Source organism: Daucus carota, chromosome 5 (assembly GCF_001625215.2).
Source record: "Daucus carota subsp. sativus chromosome 5, DH1 v3.0, whole genome shotgun sequence".
In the NCBI taxonomy this organism is placed as follows: Eukaryota; Viridiplantae; Streptophyta; class Magnoliopsida; order Apiales; family Apiaceae; genus Daucus; species Daucus carota.
This window is the reverse complement of record NC_030385.2, coordinates 21,372,069-21,387,685: the sequence shown is the minus strand read 5'-3', so window position 1 is coordinate 21,387,685 and position 15,617 is coordinate 21,372,069. Positions and strand designations below refer to the sequence as shown.

At 38.2% G+C, this 15,617-nt stretch overlaps 1 long non-coding RNA gene across 1 annotated transcript; it reads left to right on the top strand.

Moving 5' to 3' along the window:
• The first annotated feature begins 296 nt into the window (after positions 1 to 296).
• Positions 297 to 3,649, top strand: LOC135152623 (uncharacterized). The gene is made up of 3 exons (XR_010291981.1): positions 297 to 648; positions 2,271 to 2,454; positions 3,365 to 3,649. It is a non-coding gene; the product is annotated as an uncharacterized LOC135152623 (long non-coding RNA).
• The last annotated feature ends 11,968 nt before the right edge of the window (positions 3,650 to 15,617 follow it).

The window sequence follows — 15,617 nt, the reverse complement described above, 5'->3', positions numbered from 1 at the left end:
AACTTCGTAGCATAAGTTAAGCGAAATGAGTAACCGTCCCTAACAAGCCGTCAGCACCGTATATATCAAGCGTATTCTTGTATGTAATTGTTAATAAATAAATATTTTTTTTAAATAAACAGAAATATGATCACCGTTGGATTATATTAAATAGATGGCTGTGATGTGGGTCTCCGATCCTCCGATATTTTTGTGGTCTACAAAGAACTTGTTTCTAGTTTTACAATATTTTGATATTTATAAAAATATTTTGGTGTTTTTCGGGAATATTTTATTACAAGTGATATCTGTAAATAAGCTAGTTGCGGGTATTAGCTTAGTGATTATTCTACAAAATAAGACACGTAGCCGCACCAAAGTGTGCCACGTGCCCTCAATATTCCACCGCCTCTTCTTTTCTTGGCTCCCCCGTCTCTTTTCCTTCTTTTAAATCTGCATAATTCTCAGTCCCTCTCCCTCAAATATCTCTCGCCTCTCTCAGTCTCTTCCCATTTTGTCAACCTTAATCTTTCCCTTCGCTTCTCTTCCCTCTCTTCCTTTGTTTTTATCTTTTACTCCCCAGCTGCCATTGTTCTTTTGTCTAGCCGGAACCGCCTTGCTGTCTCTGATGATGGACTCCACCCTGCACTTGATGTTCGATTACAGTGGGTATACTATCTTTTATCCGATACATCAGTTTATATGTATGTATATGATTTTACTTTCTTAATCAGATTACTAGTTGGGGGATTTGTTTGACGAGGATGTTAATTTGATATATATAAATACGATTTAGTTGCAAAGGTTTGAGTCTATAATTGTTGGTATGTATGTATAGAAATTAATGTTTGTATGCGTGGCCATGTGGCTTCAGTTCTTAATATATGTTTTCAGCGGTTATATATTGTCCTGCAATTCATTTATATTTAATCTAAACACATGGCACACCAAGTGTTTGATATGAGTCTTGCACAAATGCACTGCTGATTCCTTGTTAAATTCATATCTCTTGATTCGTTCATCGTATGATAATGGTTTTGCACTCTCTGGAAAGATAATGGAATTACCTACAGTTTTTATTCTTTGTGTTTTTCCAAATTCAGCCTTAAATTATGATAAAATCTGCCTTTTTAAAATCTGCCCTGGTATTTCAGTTTGGTACAACCTGACTTCAAAAATTCGTAGTAAATTCATTATTTTAGCTATGACTTTAAACTTTACCAATTTGGAAAGCTTAATTCAGGATCTACGATTGTTGTTTATAGTTCATCAACCAATCCTATGATCTAACAGTCTCAAACACTAAGTTACTTGCGAAAACAGGGCTGAATCTGCTTATGCAGCTGTTTGTTTTAAAGTTTCTGAATTCGTTACTTGGTCATTTTTAGCGAGCCTTACCATTTTGGAAAGGTATCGATATATCCTACAACTTTTATGTCTTAAACTTTTCTGTTCGAGTTCATCTAGGTGTTGTAAAATGTCATTCTTCCAAGAGTGGTTAACTTAAATTTTAGGTTCGGTAGCTATTTTATATGTTATAACTTGACATATGGTTTTGTGCTAAAATATGTGATGGCTAGACTATTCTCGCTATGTTAAATGTATCATCATTTGTTACGTGTTACGTGCTAAATGCTAGTTATAGTTTAATAGATTATATATATGAATCTATAGTCTAATAGTGTTGGTTAGTGATTTGATATGTGCTTTCTAGTTTATTAAATTACACATTTAAGTTAGCATACTTGATCACATACTTGACTTGTGCACATGTACATTGACTTGTTATTTGTATATGTGATAGAAAAGGTGTGTGTATCGAAATACGTGTTAGAATAACTACATGTCAAGGCAGGTTTATTTCGATAGCATAGCTGCAAGTCAAGGCAAAATTACTTCTTTTCATGTTAAATGGAAAAGTTTGAGACGGATAAGAATATTGAAATGACTTGTGGATTGTATTTGTGGTGTGGTTACTCAGGGTATGGTCCATATTACGAATAGGACATGCCGAATTTTTGTTAGAAATTATATATATATATTCTACTTGTTAAAGGATATTAAATAGATAAGAATAAGGTGATATGGTTAACTGAAACTTGTTATATGTTAACTTATCAATATTGACTTTTAGTAGCTATAAAAGTTAATTGTTCAACTATGTGCTATGTGTTTATCTGACTATGTGGTATGTATATGCGAAGGGTAGATAGATAATAGGTCTTAATGCTTTTCAAGCTTAGTTAATCCGTCTGATCCGATGATTGAAATACTATTTTTCCATCCTATAGAATTGAACGAGACGTTGATCAAGAAGTGATTGAAGTGGGTATTCAGAAATAGCTAAGTTGTGTTGCAAGTTGAAGTTACGCAGAGATTTGCTATATAGATGGAATCTTGTCAGAAGTTAGTAGAAAGGAATGATAAGGCACTACATAGTGTTAATCGAAACCCGAGCTAGACACCAGAATTAAGGCAAGTATATATCCAACCTACCTTCTCTTTAAAAGATTTTGCTCCTGCAATGCTTTTGATATGCTTTGAATATTGCAAAACTCCTTATAGAATTAGACTTCTACTAATTAACTAGTATTCTGGAATTACCCAAGTATGAAATGGAATACCTTTTGTCACTTATATCTCGCAAATGTATCCACTTAATTATCATTTATATCTTTTGCAACTGCCAGTTATTTGATAATGAGTTTAGAACCTTGTTTTCTTACCTCCCTCTTAACTACAACAAATTGTGTTCTTGCTTATAAACTAGTTCACTTGTTTGTTTCTGACCCATAAAGGAAACCCCATTTCTTGAAAGACCTTAGTTATCATCATACAACCTACCCTGCCATTATTATAAAATACATTGATACACTTGATTCAGTAACCTATACCCTTGATAAAGAATACTTAATTAGTAGAACTCTAATACTAAGGTGTTAAAGGAATATTTGGTTTAGAATCATTGATTCTTATAGATTTTGAACCTTGGTTTTAAAATGAAAAATGATTTGATTTATCTGTTTTAAAAAGGGAATTGGATGAAAATGTTTTATGACCGAGGCGCCGGTCCCAATTGAATTATTAAAGGCCAAAGTGTGCCTAGGATCCTTTATATTTGAGAACTCGTATTGGATATGCGGGTTCGGAGCTATGTCGTGGGCTGATCACCCAGCTTAGCTCCTAGCGTCTTATATGGTTCCAATTCCATAAAGGAGAAACTGTTTTGTTTAAATCATATTGTGTTGGTTAACGTTCTAAGCATGTTAGAATCTTGATATCAGTGCCATGTTTTACATATTGTTTATAAACTATTGTTGATTTGGATATTATATACTTGCTGAGCATTATTGCTCATTCTTGCTATTCATTCTAACTATTTCAGCTAGGGATAAAGATGATTCACTTAAGACTGCGCGTAAGGGTAATGATAGGCAAGGATTGTAAGTGGTCGAGTTTCAGGCAAGTAGAATATCCAGAAAGATGTCTTTAAGGCTGGTTGTAGTTGGAGTTGTGCAATTCAGTTCAGTTGGAAACTAGATTTCTTTCTTTGGTTATCAGTTACTCTTCTTATCGAGGTTTAGCTGATAATGTAGTTTAAATTGTAATTATATTTGATAGTTTTAGTTTCTGATTTCAATGCTGTAACCTGTATGAGATCCTGTTTTTAGGGGGGTTAAACTTTGTTCTTTTAAATCTTTTATTAAACCTTTTAGGTTTCAAATCTTTGTGTTTTTTCAGCTTTTCAAAAATACAGGTTTTCAAAACTGTAAATCATATTTAAAATATCCAGGTTTTGAAATTTCTGTTTTTACTCTCTTTCAAATATATAGGTTTTAAATTGTTTTTCATATAGTGGCACCAAATCCAGACCCCCGGATTTGAGGGCTGTCACACCGGGTCAGGCCCAATGTCATTAAATATTAATTCAATCCACTAAAGAATTAATATTTGCACTACCTTTCCTAGTTCCGTAAATTAATTATTTAATTCGGCTCCCATATTAATGCTTATAAATTCCCTATGTTTAAGATATCGCATGTCCATTAATTAAATTAATTTCTGACAATTAATTTAATCAATATCTTTTATCCTTGATCATCCACTCAACCTTATAATTATGCAAGAACAAATCTGCCTGCAGGACTAAAGCATAATTATCTTTATGAGCTTTCAAGAGGACATCATCACCCGAATATATTTTTCGGACATGGTTTCCTCTTATAGGCAATATCCTACTCTGTATATAATGTCATTGCCCAATACATAAATTCGTAATTTAAAATAAATTACTTAATTTATGAGTCAAGGCATGTGCATTAAATACAAGTGACAATCACTATATCCGGATTAAGAACTTAAGCATTAATAACATCATAGAATCTTAGTTCTTTATTGTCAGGATTAAAGAAACAATTATTCTACTATTTTGATCCCGTTCAGTATACACAAAGTATACAAGTATTATTCAATAGTCAAGATAAACTATTTCCAAATAATACTTCAGCCGTTCCAGTGGTTTGTCTAACACCACCTCGACTGTGAACCTTTATTATATTATATAAGGAGTCTGACAATCTAATCTTCTGCTATCCCATTTGATACTAGATTGTCTACAATATATAATATACAGACAATGTGAAAACATGCATTCAAGATTCTCAAATAATTGTCATATACTTCAAACGAATATTTCAGTATAACCCTAACACCTAAGCCCTTATATATAATCAATTTATATGATTAAAATTCATAATTTGTAGTATTAAGCCCCCTCCCCCAAACCTCATGATTTTGTAGCATTTTGTCCTTAAAATTTTTTTAGTAAAATTTCACCCCCCGGGAAAATATTTCTGGTTCCGTCCGTGGGAACCTGGCTTGGTTTCTGTAAACAGAGCTTGTTGCGTCAATATTAGTCGCCGCTCATTTCAATCTTTCAGGCTCATCTGCTATTTACCGATTGAAAATATTGACAAAGCTTTGATGTATATATCTATTTAGTAGGCTATGTCTTGAAAAATAGTCATGAAGTATGCATATTTCAGACTTAAGCACAAGATTTTCACATTTTCAAATGTTTTTTCTTTAAATTTGGATTTGTAAATTCGGTTTTCGGTAATAACCGAAATTAAAATTTTAGTTCGGTTATAAACTGAAATTAATTCGGTTCGGTAGAAGATTTTGGTAAATTTCGGTTTCGGTTAACCGGAAAAAAATTCGGTTTCGGCTAACCGAATCCACACCCCTAGCCCTAATTGCCACCCCCGCTATTCTAAAGTACTAAGGACTTGTGCCCGCGCTACGCGTGCTCTAACGTTGTCCGTGGAACAAAAATCTTATTTTATATTTTTTTAATCATATATTTTTATATTGTTCCACTATTATTGTTATATCTTTACTCATTTAATTTATATACTATTTTATAATGGATATTTGTTATTTTATTTTAATTCTTTAAAATGATATATATATATATATATATATATATATATATATATATATATATATATATATATATTCATAGTTAATTTAAATACTACTAGATTTTTAAATAAAGTTTTATATGTCTAAAATTTATCATGAATCTTTATGTTATTTTGTTACTAACGTAATATATATAGCACAAATATTTGTTTGTAATTTATGAAATTTATATTAAAATTCTCGTTTTAAGTTTTAAATCATATGATTAGCGAGTGTATACTATAATACTCTAATATATAAAAAAGATGTTACATTTTGTATTACACTTGAGACTCCAAACCTCCTTAAGTAATATAAATCTTTTATATTTAAACATGTTTTACACAATGCTTAGTCTCATAAATGAAAAATAAATGAAAATGGTTTCTATAAAATATAAAAATTATTCTAGTTGCATCAACTATGTCCACATCCTATTTTTCCAACATCCTACTTTTCCACCGAGCTATGCACCAAGCTTGCTAATTACAGCACATAAACTGCAAGTTGCTACCAAAATAATTTTTCTTAGAATTCATGGAAAGCAAAAAAAATCAAAGAACTCAATTATCACCACATCAAAATATGTAGAGAGTATACAATCTATATGAAAAGAAAATATTTTTCATACTTGCTTCTTTTTTTGTTTATTTGGACACGCGTTAATAAAATTCATTAGAATTCATTGGAATAACTTTGAATAACTTAACACATACGCGAACACCTAGATTCAGAGAAAGAGCAGGTAAGTATAATATTATAAGCATGTAGTTAGATTTATATAAATATTTTTAAATAATATTTTGTTTGTCATATAAATTTTAAGGGATATATGTATTGTACTTTTTGTGTGTTATCTAATATTTTAATTTTCTGTCTTTTTTGGAAAGTCGGTTATAAAATCGTGTATATTTTATGTTTTAAAAAGTTATATTCATTTATGTGTTCGATATATTTTACATGTTTTTGAAAAAAGATCTTTATATTTTGGAAAAGAGAGAAGATATTTTATTAATTTTACAAATCGAAGACAATAAAAAAGGAGACGTGTTTAATTGTTCTCGATATTTTCTCGATCCCATATCAACCATAACTTCAAGAACAGATCATCGTAATAAATATACTTGCAATTTTTTGAATTTTTTCTCAATTTTACAGAGTCGTGATTTAGGTCCGCTTTTCTTCATTCCAAAATATGGACATGAATATGTACAAATATAGGTGTACATAATATAAAAAGTCATTCCAGGAATAACAAAAATAGTATTCAAGCAAATCTGTTTTTTCTAGACTAAAGGATATGGTAGAACTATAGCATGATATCTTTTAAGGAGAGTTCAATCATATGAACAAAAAGATATTTCGACACAAACTCAAATGTTTAGGATCTTGACTGAATATATACTACCATAAAGAATGAAACATTTATAAAAGAAACTTCTGAATTGACACATAAAGTTATCCCTAATATCTCACTCATGGGCCATGGCCATTTCACCTCACTAAATATATATCTTCATCTTTCGTCGTGATAAGACCTAAGTTAATATCTTAGCTTTTGTCCTTTTGATATTCAAGGTTTTCCATTGAGTTTTAGGCGCTAAACATCTCCCAAGCAATAAGTCCACAATACCATCAACCGCACTATTTAGGATGTCTTTTGCATAAACACCATATAATAATATATTAAAATGATAAACAATAAATCATATACCTATACACATGTAGTTAATATATAACTTTTAGCTTCCACTCTTTGTCTTGACGATCCTCAGAAAAAGTAATAATTACAAATTTCAAATACTGTAAGTAAAAAGAATCTATATATAGCAAGCAACATTCCTTTGGCCAGAGGGAACAAAAAAGCCTTGAAGCAAGAACGGAAGCTACCAACTTTTCACATACGAATCTCAAATATTAACCTGATCAAAGAGAAACTTAAGCCTGACACATATTGAACCAACCTAAAGAAAGATTGTGTTACTCTTACAGTGCCTTGGCTTGCTTCTCTACGCCACATGATCATTTAGGGCCGCGTAAGCATAACAAAGCTGCAAAACTATTCAAAAAAAAATTGAAAATGTACATTAACAGAGAATCAAATTTATAGATATAACACATTTATTTTCAGATTAGCACGGAAAATGGGAGGCTGCAGAGTACTCATTATAGATTTGGTCTCATATTGGAACCTAGATCATAGTTCATGTAGAATACTTTAATCTGGTCTTTAAAAAAACAAAGATCTTTAACAATTGTTCATTTCAACTTGTGATTGCGATTTTAATGCGAGTGTAAATTTTTAATTGCTTAAATAGATAGATATTTAATGCTTTTGTATAACTTTGTTCTTACACTAAGTTCACTTTGCTTCTCAAATCATGAAACATGAAAATTTCTCCTCAACTATGTATCTCAAAAATTGACTACGTATAAAATATTAATTATTAATGCAAATATATCTACCTCAAATAAAATGAGAGTTAAAAGGATTTTTAAAACGTGTTTGTCTTCCAAGTTGCATGACACTGATGGCCAAGCCATGATGGAGCAGTGCAACATACTCTAGTATCTCAAATCAAGAAAAGTTATACAAATGAAGCATGGAGTACTGAAATATATACATTATAATAAAAGATGAGTGGAATAAACCTAAATAAAAATGTGTGAATCTTACCTGATACTTTGAATGGTAACTTTGAGCAGCATAGACATGACATTAAATCACATTATGTGCTATAGATAACGCTCTATAGCAGAATTCCTAGTAGTGTAGATTTTGCATGTTTCAGAACATCTTCCCGGTGTAAAAAATCCAGAATCATATCTTAGAGCAGCTATGACTCTAGATTGGCTCAATGTTATCCACTTCTTCACTCTATCGCCAAACATCTTTCCTTTGCCAATAAAGTTTGGTTTGTTGTGTGTGGATCATTTGTATGGGAACATGAAATCATGCTGCAAGAAGAGTCAAAACAAATATTATTCTTAAATAAGAACACTCACTTAAAAAATGAAGAAACATACCTAATATATAGACCATCAAGCCACTATACTGATTAGAGAGAATTGTAAAATGTCTCAACACAAAAGCGCTGACATGAACCAAAAAAAAGAATCATATCTATAACCCAAGAACTGCCGCTAAAAAAACACAAACAAAAAAGACGCGTTTGAAATATTGGCCAAGGGTCTGCGTTCCTGAACACGACCATAGATCCTGGAACCATCAACACCCACGTGAACAGTAGAGTGATTGACGGTGGCTGCGAATCCGCATCATCGGTCATCCAGACTCATGTGACATCTAATATATACACAAATTACTTGTCATGTAACCTTGAACAAACTTGTGCTATATTTGGACGGAGACAATTGAATTGTTCAAACCGAAAATGTTTTCGCCTGCAGTTTGTTTGGAGAGGAAAATGGAGACGATGCAAAATGCTTGATGTTGTGAGAGGAATTGATACAACACCCCCAGAACCGTATAGCACAATTATATGGATATTTATTACAACTACGAAAATGACGGCTAGCTCTTAGGGGCTACCGTTAACATAAACTAAAGAAAAACAAATGGAAAACAACTGTGTTTAAGGGCTGAGCTTGCAAAGAACCAAACAACGAGGCCAGAATTGTGGAATTCCTTCCTGCAATTGCCCGGAAATATACGTCACAAAGGTTACACGTGCCTCTCTTTAGAGTGTAGAACTCGTGAGTTTATGAATCCGAATCCGTCCCTTTGCAAGGTGCCTACATACCCTATTTATAGGGATCAAGCCCATGTAGTTCTCGATTTAGGACTCTGGAGAGATAAGCTCTTATCCTCTCTAGTTTAGGATAAAACAACTTCCTCTTGTAGTTATCTAGCGGCATCCCACTCCAAGTAGGCCACTTGAAGCCTTCATCTTACATAATTATCCGAATATTTGCATTAGATACGTACATATATCGTAGTTATCTCCAAATAAGCATGATTATCTTCTAATTCGTGGATAAATAATAGCTGATATACTCCCAATCCACCTCCAATTCGTCCTCCTAGAAACAAGAAAGAAGAGTCCTGGGCAGGCGGAAGCCCTTCCAGCGGCATCCCCTAACTGCAACCCTGTAGCTGCAAGCCATGATGCACTTAGTGGTAACCCTGAGCAGCGGTAACCCCTAAAGCGCTTTCAGGTGCAACCCCATTCTAACGGCAACCTCCATTACGCTTCCAATGCAGGTCCATATACCTCCTTGTATGCCTCCAATGATTCACCCAGCCATGGTGAAGCCCATTATCCCTTACCGGATGATTCCAGTAAACCCAAATAATATGATGGGCTATAAAATAAGCCCAGGGAGATTTTATGGCACAACAACCACCCTCCGGTTCCTTGAAGTATTAAATACGAGAGGAACCTGAGAACGGTAACCCTCAATCATCCAGCTGCAAGCCCTTAAATTATGTTAGAGGTTAATCGCAAATTATTTCTAAGCTTACGTGGGCGCAGCCCGGTGTAAGAAACAAGAAATAATTTAGATATACTTCCCACACATAATTATAAAACCAATTATATTAATCTTACGGCAACCACCACAAGCCCTGAATATTTGTTCCCAAAAATAATTAAAATTATTCCCCAAATGTCGCTGAAATTCCATGACTTTCTTGCTTCAACTTTACAGCTTCCCGCGTGTATCTCAGCATTTTGAGATAAGGCTGATCCCAATTATCTAGGAGTTTAATTTGAATTCAAATTAATTTAAAACCTAACTGAACTCCTAATAATGTGGCTAGTTGTAGAGTTCCAGCCAAACTCTCCCTCTTCACCTGCCTAGCTTCACCTCGGGAAGCGGTGCACCATCAAGGCTATCTTCACGCCTTTCCAATCCAATCACGCCACCTGGCGCGTGTGTCTCCCACTCACCACTGCTATAAATTCACACCTCCGAAGCCTTGTTACGCTTTTTATTTTTAACTCCCAAATCTTCCCTCTTACACTTCTCTCGCACTCGAAGCACTCCAGACGCTAGCTTACTCCTTCTTCCGGCGACCCTTCGGCTTTTCACCTTCTTCCGACCAAAGGTATGTTTTTTAACCTCCGGCTTTCCTTTTCATTACATTCATCCATGTTTGTGGTTAAATGCTTATATGATCCATGCTTGTTTGTTTGTTCTCTGCTTTTGAATTGTTTACCTCGGTATGCGTGCACACACCCACATTTGTCCATTTAAGATCACTACAGTAGATTGGGCTGCCAATCTGCTCTGTATGCTAGTATAGTTAAATATGTACACTTGCTCTCTTAATGCGCACACACCACATGCTTTGATTCGGACCTGATTATGTTATGCGTATTCCATGACCTGACTACCACTCCCAGCGTTGTCGCGTCGCTATGTCGACTCGAAGCCCCAATCACAACTTCAGGCCATAAACCCTAGGTTCCTAATCAGCCTCCGGAGGAAACCCCTCTTTTGCGATCGAAACCCCTTTTTGTGTCTTTATTTGTCTTGGATGTTTTGTTGTGTGATTTGCTGTATTGTACCTGCTTAGCTTGTAGCCTAGGGTAATTATTGGGCGTTGACCGTTGTGGTTGAAGTTAGGGTTAGGATCAGACTTCCCGCCCCGGGTCCCTTGTTGGGCTTCCCGGAGAAGACGAACCGTCATCCGTGGCCTGTGCCACTTCCTTTGAGGGATGTAGCCCCCTCATACCTTAGGGCTCCAGCCGAAGCCTTTCCATTCCTTACTCACACCCGTAGGGCTCCACTCTTGCAGCCCAGCCTTCCACGGAGCCTTTTCCTTCGTTTTTCTTTTTCTTTCGGCCTTTTCACCTCTTGTTGTGTCCTTTGTTAACCCATCCTTTCCTCTTGTAGATGTCTCAAGGATCTATGTCCTCACACTCTTCCCAGTCTGCCACGAGCAAGGTTCCCGTTGTCGTTGTTGACACAGGATCCTCTCCTAGCCTGGGCCTTCAGCCTGCTCAGCCGAGCTTAGGGGTTAGCTCCAGGACCCGCTCCAGGCGCAACTTAGTGGTGAAGGCGCTCAACTGGACCACCTCCGAGTCCAGCCAGGCGGATGTGACCCCGGGTCTCCCGCTGGACCCTGCTGCTGAAGCCCTCGAGGGGAACCCTGAGGAGGATGAACAGGAGGCCGATGCTTCCGTGGAGGTTATCGAGCCTCTAGCTGTAGTCCTGGCCTGTGAGTACATGGACTCCATCATGACTCCTGCTAGGCTGCAGTCTCTCTTGGAGTCCTGCAACCCTGGTTGCACTCTGGGGATTCCGAAGCCAGGAGAGAGGTGTCACCGCTTCGACACCCTTAAGCCGGGCACTGACTACCCCAAGGCCGTGCTCTCCGCCCAGTTCTTTAGGCTGGGCTTGTCTCTCCCCCTCCATCCTTTCATCCTGGAGGTCTTGGACTTCTATGAGGTCTCCCCCATGCAGTTTACCCCCAACTCCTACCGCATGGCGGTCTGCCTCTAAATCCACTATGACATCCACCATGGGGTGAGGATGTCCGCTTTGGAGCTGGGCTGGTTCTTCCAGCTGAAACTCACTGGGAGGTTCCCAGGGTTCTTCTACCTCACTGCTTGGAACACCCACCATAAAAAGGGTATCAAGGGCAACCGTCAATCAATGCCGGATTGGCAGAAGCTCTTCCTTTACTGCTACGACTGCCCGGTCTACAGGAAGGACTTCAATCTCTCCCCCAGTAAGCTAGTTTTCCCCTAATCCATTGTCTGGTTTAGCCTTTTAGGGTTCCCGTTTAGTTTCCTTATTTTTGTGTTTGTTGTAGACATGCCAGTGCAAACTCCTTTGGCGGGAGAGTCCCTTGAGAGGGCCAAGCATGTGCTGGGGCTTTCCACCAAATTGGGTGATGGCTCCAGCCTGCTAACTCCAGAGAACCTGGAGAGGCTCGGTTTTTCCACCACGGTGGTTGATGCATCCCCCGTTGATGACGGGGGTGCAGATGTTGAAGGGAATGAAAGCCCAGGTTTCCTCTTAGCTTGTAATATTGAGCTTGTTTGTTTTACATGATATGCGTCTCACGTACTTCCCGATATATGCCATGCATTTTGTATAACTTTCATGTTATTCGCCATGTTAGCATCCTGTTGTATTATCAATTGCATAGTTTTTGATCGTTTTCCTTTGTCTTCTTCTGCAGATATGGCTTCCAACATTCCCCGGTTCGTTAAGCGCTCCACCAAATATGAGGACCTCTTCGGAGAGGCCTCCGGCTCCCTGGCTCCTATCGCTACTCCTCCTCTCTCCTATGCTCCCGCTACCTCCATGGAGCAGAAAAGAACTTCCTCGGGGTTCCCGCAAGAGGGAATCCTCTCGGGCTGCTGCAGCGGGAACCCTGGTCGATGTCCGTTCCGGCAAGAAGCTCAAGTTGGAGGCGACTCGCGACACCCCTGCTTCTTCTTCCCTCTAGAAGACCCAATTATTCCACCGCATGGTCGAGAGCCAAATTCCTGAAGCGGTGGTCAAGGAGTGGGACAGGCTTACGTTAGTTGAGGCTGCTCATGATAAGGTCGTGGCTACTGCTAAGAGCCTGTTCCTTGACTTGAAGTTTGGTGAGGATGCCGCCGACGCCGCAAGGGTGAATGAAACCATGCGGACGGATCTGAAGCAGGCCAAGGCCGATTTGGCCTATGCTATTAAGGAGAGGGACGCCTTTCAAAAGGCTAACCTAAAGTTCAAGGAAGCAGAGACTAAGGCCTTGGGGGAGAAGAAGGAGGAGTTTGTGAGGCGTGGCCTCGAGGAGGAGGTGGATGGCCTGCGCAGGCAGGTTAGGGAGCTGGAACTGCAGGTGAAGGGTCTTCAGGACGCGGCCGCCATCTTGAAAGCTGGAAGGAAGGAGCGGGAGGCCACGATATTCGAGGCCGGGGTCGCCGCAGGGGTGAAAGACTGCGTCAAGTCGGCCTACCGCTTCTTCCCTGACAAGGACTGGGTGAAACTAGGTCCCGATGCTGCCGGTGCCCTGGAGGAGGTCAAAGCTGAGGATGCCCTTACAATGGAGAAAGTCGAGGCAGGGATTGAGGGCCTTTCTGGGGATCCCGTTGCGGGAAAGGTTGCGACTGATGACAAGCAGAAGGCTGTCGAGGCACTCTCTGAGAACCCTCCCGTGGTGGCCTCGGTGGAGGCCCTAATTGCGACTTCTTCACGGGACCCCGTCTCTCCAGATGCTCCGGCCGCCAGTGAAACCCAGAAGGCCTCCACTCCTCCAGCTGCTTCTTGATCCTTCCATCCCGGTTCTTTAATCAAACTTTTAATTTTAACTACGTAATTGTGCATGGCGCTTGTCGTCACGAATTGAATATTTTTGAATGAGCGTGCGGGCACCTCCGAATGCCCCGCGAGATATTTGCTGCTTAAATAGGGACCTCCCCCTGTTGGTGTGGGGAGGAATTTTCCCTTTTTAGTTATGCCAACTGCTTTATTTTACTTCAATCTTTTGTCTTGTATTATTTTTCTTGCATTCCCTTTGATATTACTGTGTTCGTCGCTTAACCCTTCCATGTAGGTAGAAAAAACGAATACAGGGGTAACCCTTGTATCGAAAATGTATACATCGTTCAATCTCTGGGGGTCGCGACCCTTGAGACTTTGTTCTTCGGGGTTGTCTCCTTTGAGAATGCATGTTGATGTAACTATGCTAACTCCCCGATAGTGTAAAAGTACTTAATCTTTAATAATCCATCCAAGAATAAATAAGCTCGACCTTATGCAAAGGCTTTGTGTCGGGGCTTCACCCGTAAGCCCCAACTGTGAGCCTCGAAAGATATCCTTGGGCATTAACCTTAAAGTGATCCCCGGATGTAAGCTTTTAGAACAATCTCCAAGTGTAAGCTTCGAGCTAATTTCACAAAGTAAGCCTTGTAGTAACTCCACCAAGTGAGCTTTGTAATAACTCCACAAAGTAAGCCTTGAGGGCCTGGATAGGCTTTAAACCTTGAAAGCTTGAAAAGCTTTAAACCTTGAAAGCTTGAAAAGCTTTAAACCTTGAAAGCTTGAAAAGCTTTAGCCTTGAAAGCCTTGATAGGCTTTAAACCTTGAAAGCTTGAAAAGCTTTAAACCTTGAAAGCTTGAAAAGCTTTAGCCTTGAAAGCCTTGATAGGCTTTAAACCTTGAAAGCTTGAAAAGCTTTGAACCTTGAAAGCTTGAAAAGCTTTGAACCTTGAAAGCTTGAAAAGCTTTAGCCTTGAAACCCTTGATAGGCTTTAAACCTTGAAAGCTTGAAAAGCTTTAGCCTTGAAAGCCTTGATAGGCTGAAAAGCTTTAGCCTTGAAAGCTTGAAAAGCTTTAAACCTTGAAAGCTTGAAAAGCTTTAGCCTTGAAAGCTTTGATAGGCTTTAAACCTTGAAAGCTTGAAAAGCTTTGAACCTTGAAAGCTTGAAAAGCTTTAGCCTTGAAAGCCTTGATAGGCTTTCCTTCCAATCAGTGCAGCCGAGTTGTTGAGTTTTGATGTTTTCGATTTCCAATTCCAAGCTTAAGCCAAGTAATGTTTAATGGTATGCCTACTACCCCCCGAGTTCTTTAGCATTATTACAATTATGGTGGAGAACTAGATGCAATTGAAACCCTAAATACTTTTTAAAGCATACATGAAGTATTCAATTAACAATCATGGTAAGAAAGCAAGCATATACAACATTTTTGTAACGGAAAATTGCGAAATTTCATTGAATCACGTGGTAAAAAGTTGACATAGCATAATTTTGGGGGGTGTGAAGACACCACCCCCCGAGCATCCTAGCAAATAAAACAAATAATAGCCTGATAATTTTCCTAAAAGCATAGCGATTACAAATAATAAACCGCCTTTATTGTCCTGACCCTTAAGCCGAAGCCTCCAGAAATACTACCCGGGTGAAGCTACTGGTAACACCTCTTTAATTGTTGGGCGTTCCATGCCCGTGGTATGAGTCTTCCATCCATGTCTGTAAGGTGGTAGGTACCCTCCCAAAGCACTGTCTTGATGATGTATGGGCCTTCCCATTTTGCACCGAAGTCTCCATGAGCGGGAACCCTCATGTTAGGCATCATTTTTCTGAGAACCAGGTCTCCCGTTTTGAGGGGTCGAGCCCTCACTTTCTTATCAAAATATTTACGGGTCCTCTGTTGATACGCAGCAAGTTTCAACTGGGTTGTATCCCTTACTTCTTCAATCAGGTCCAGGT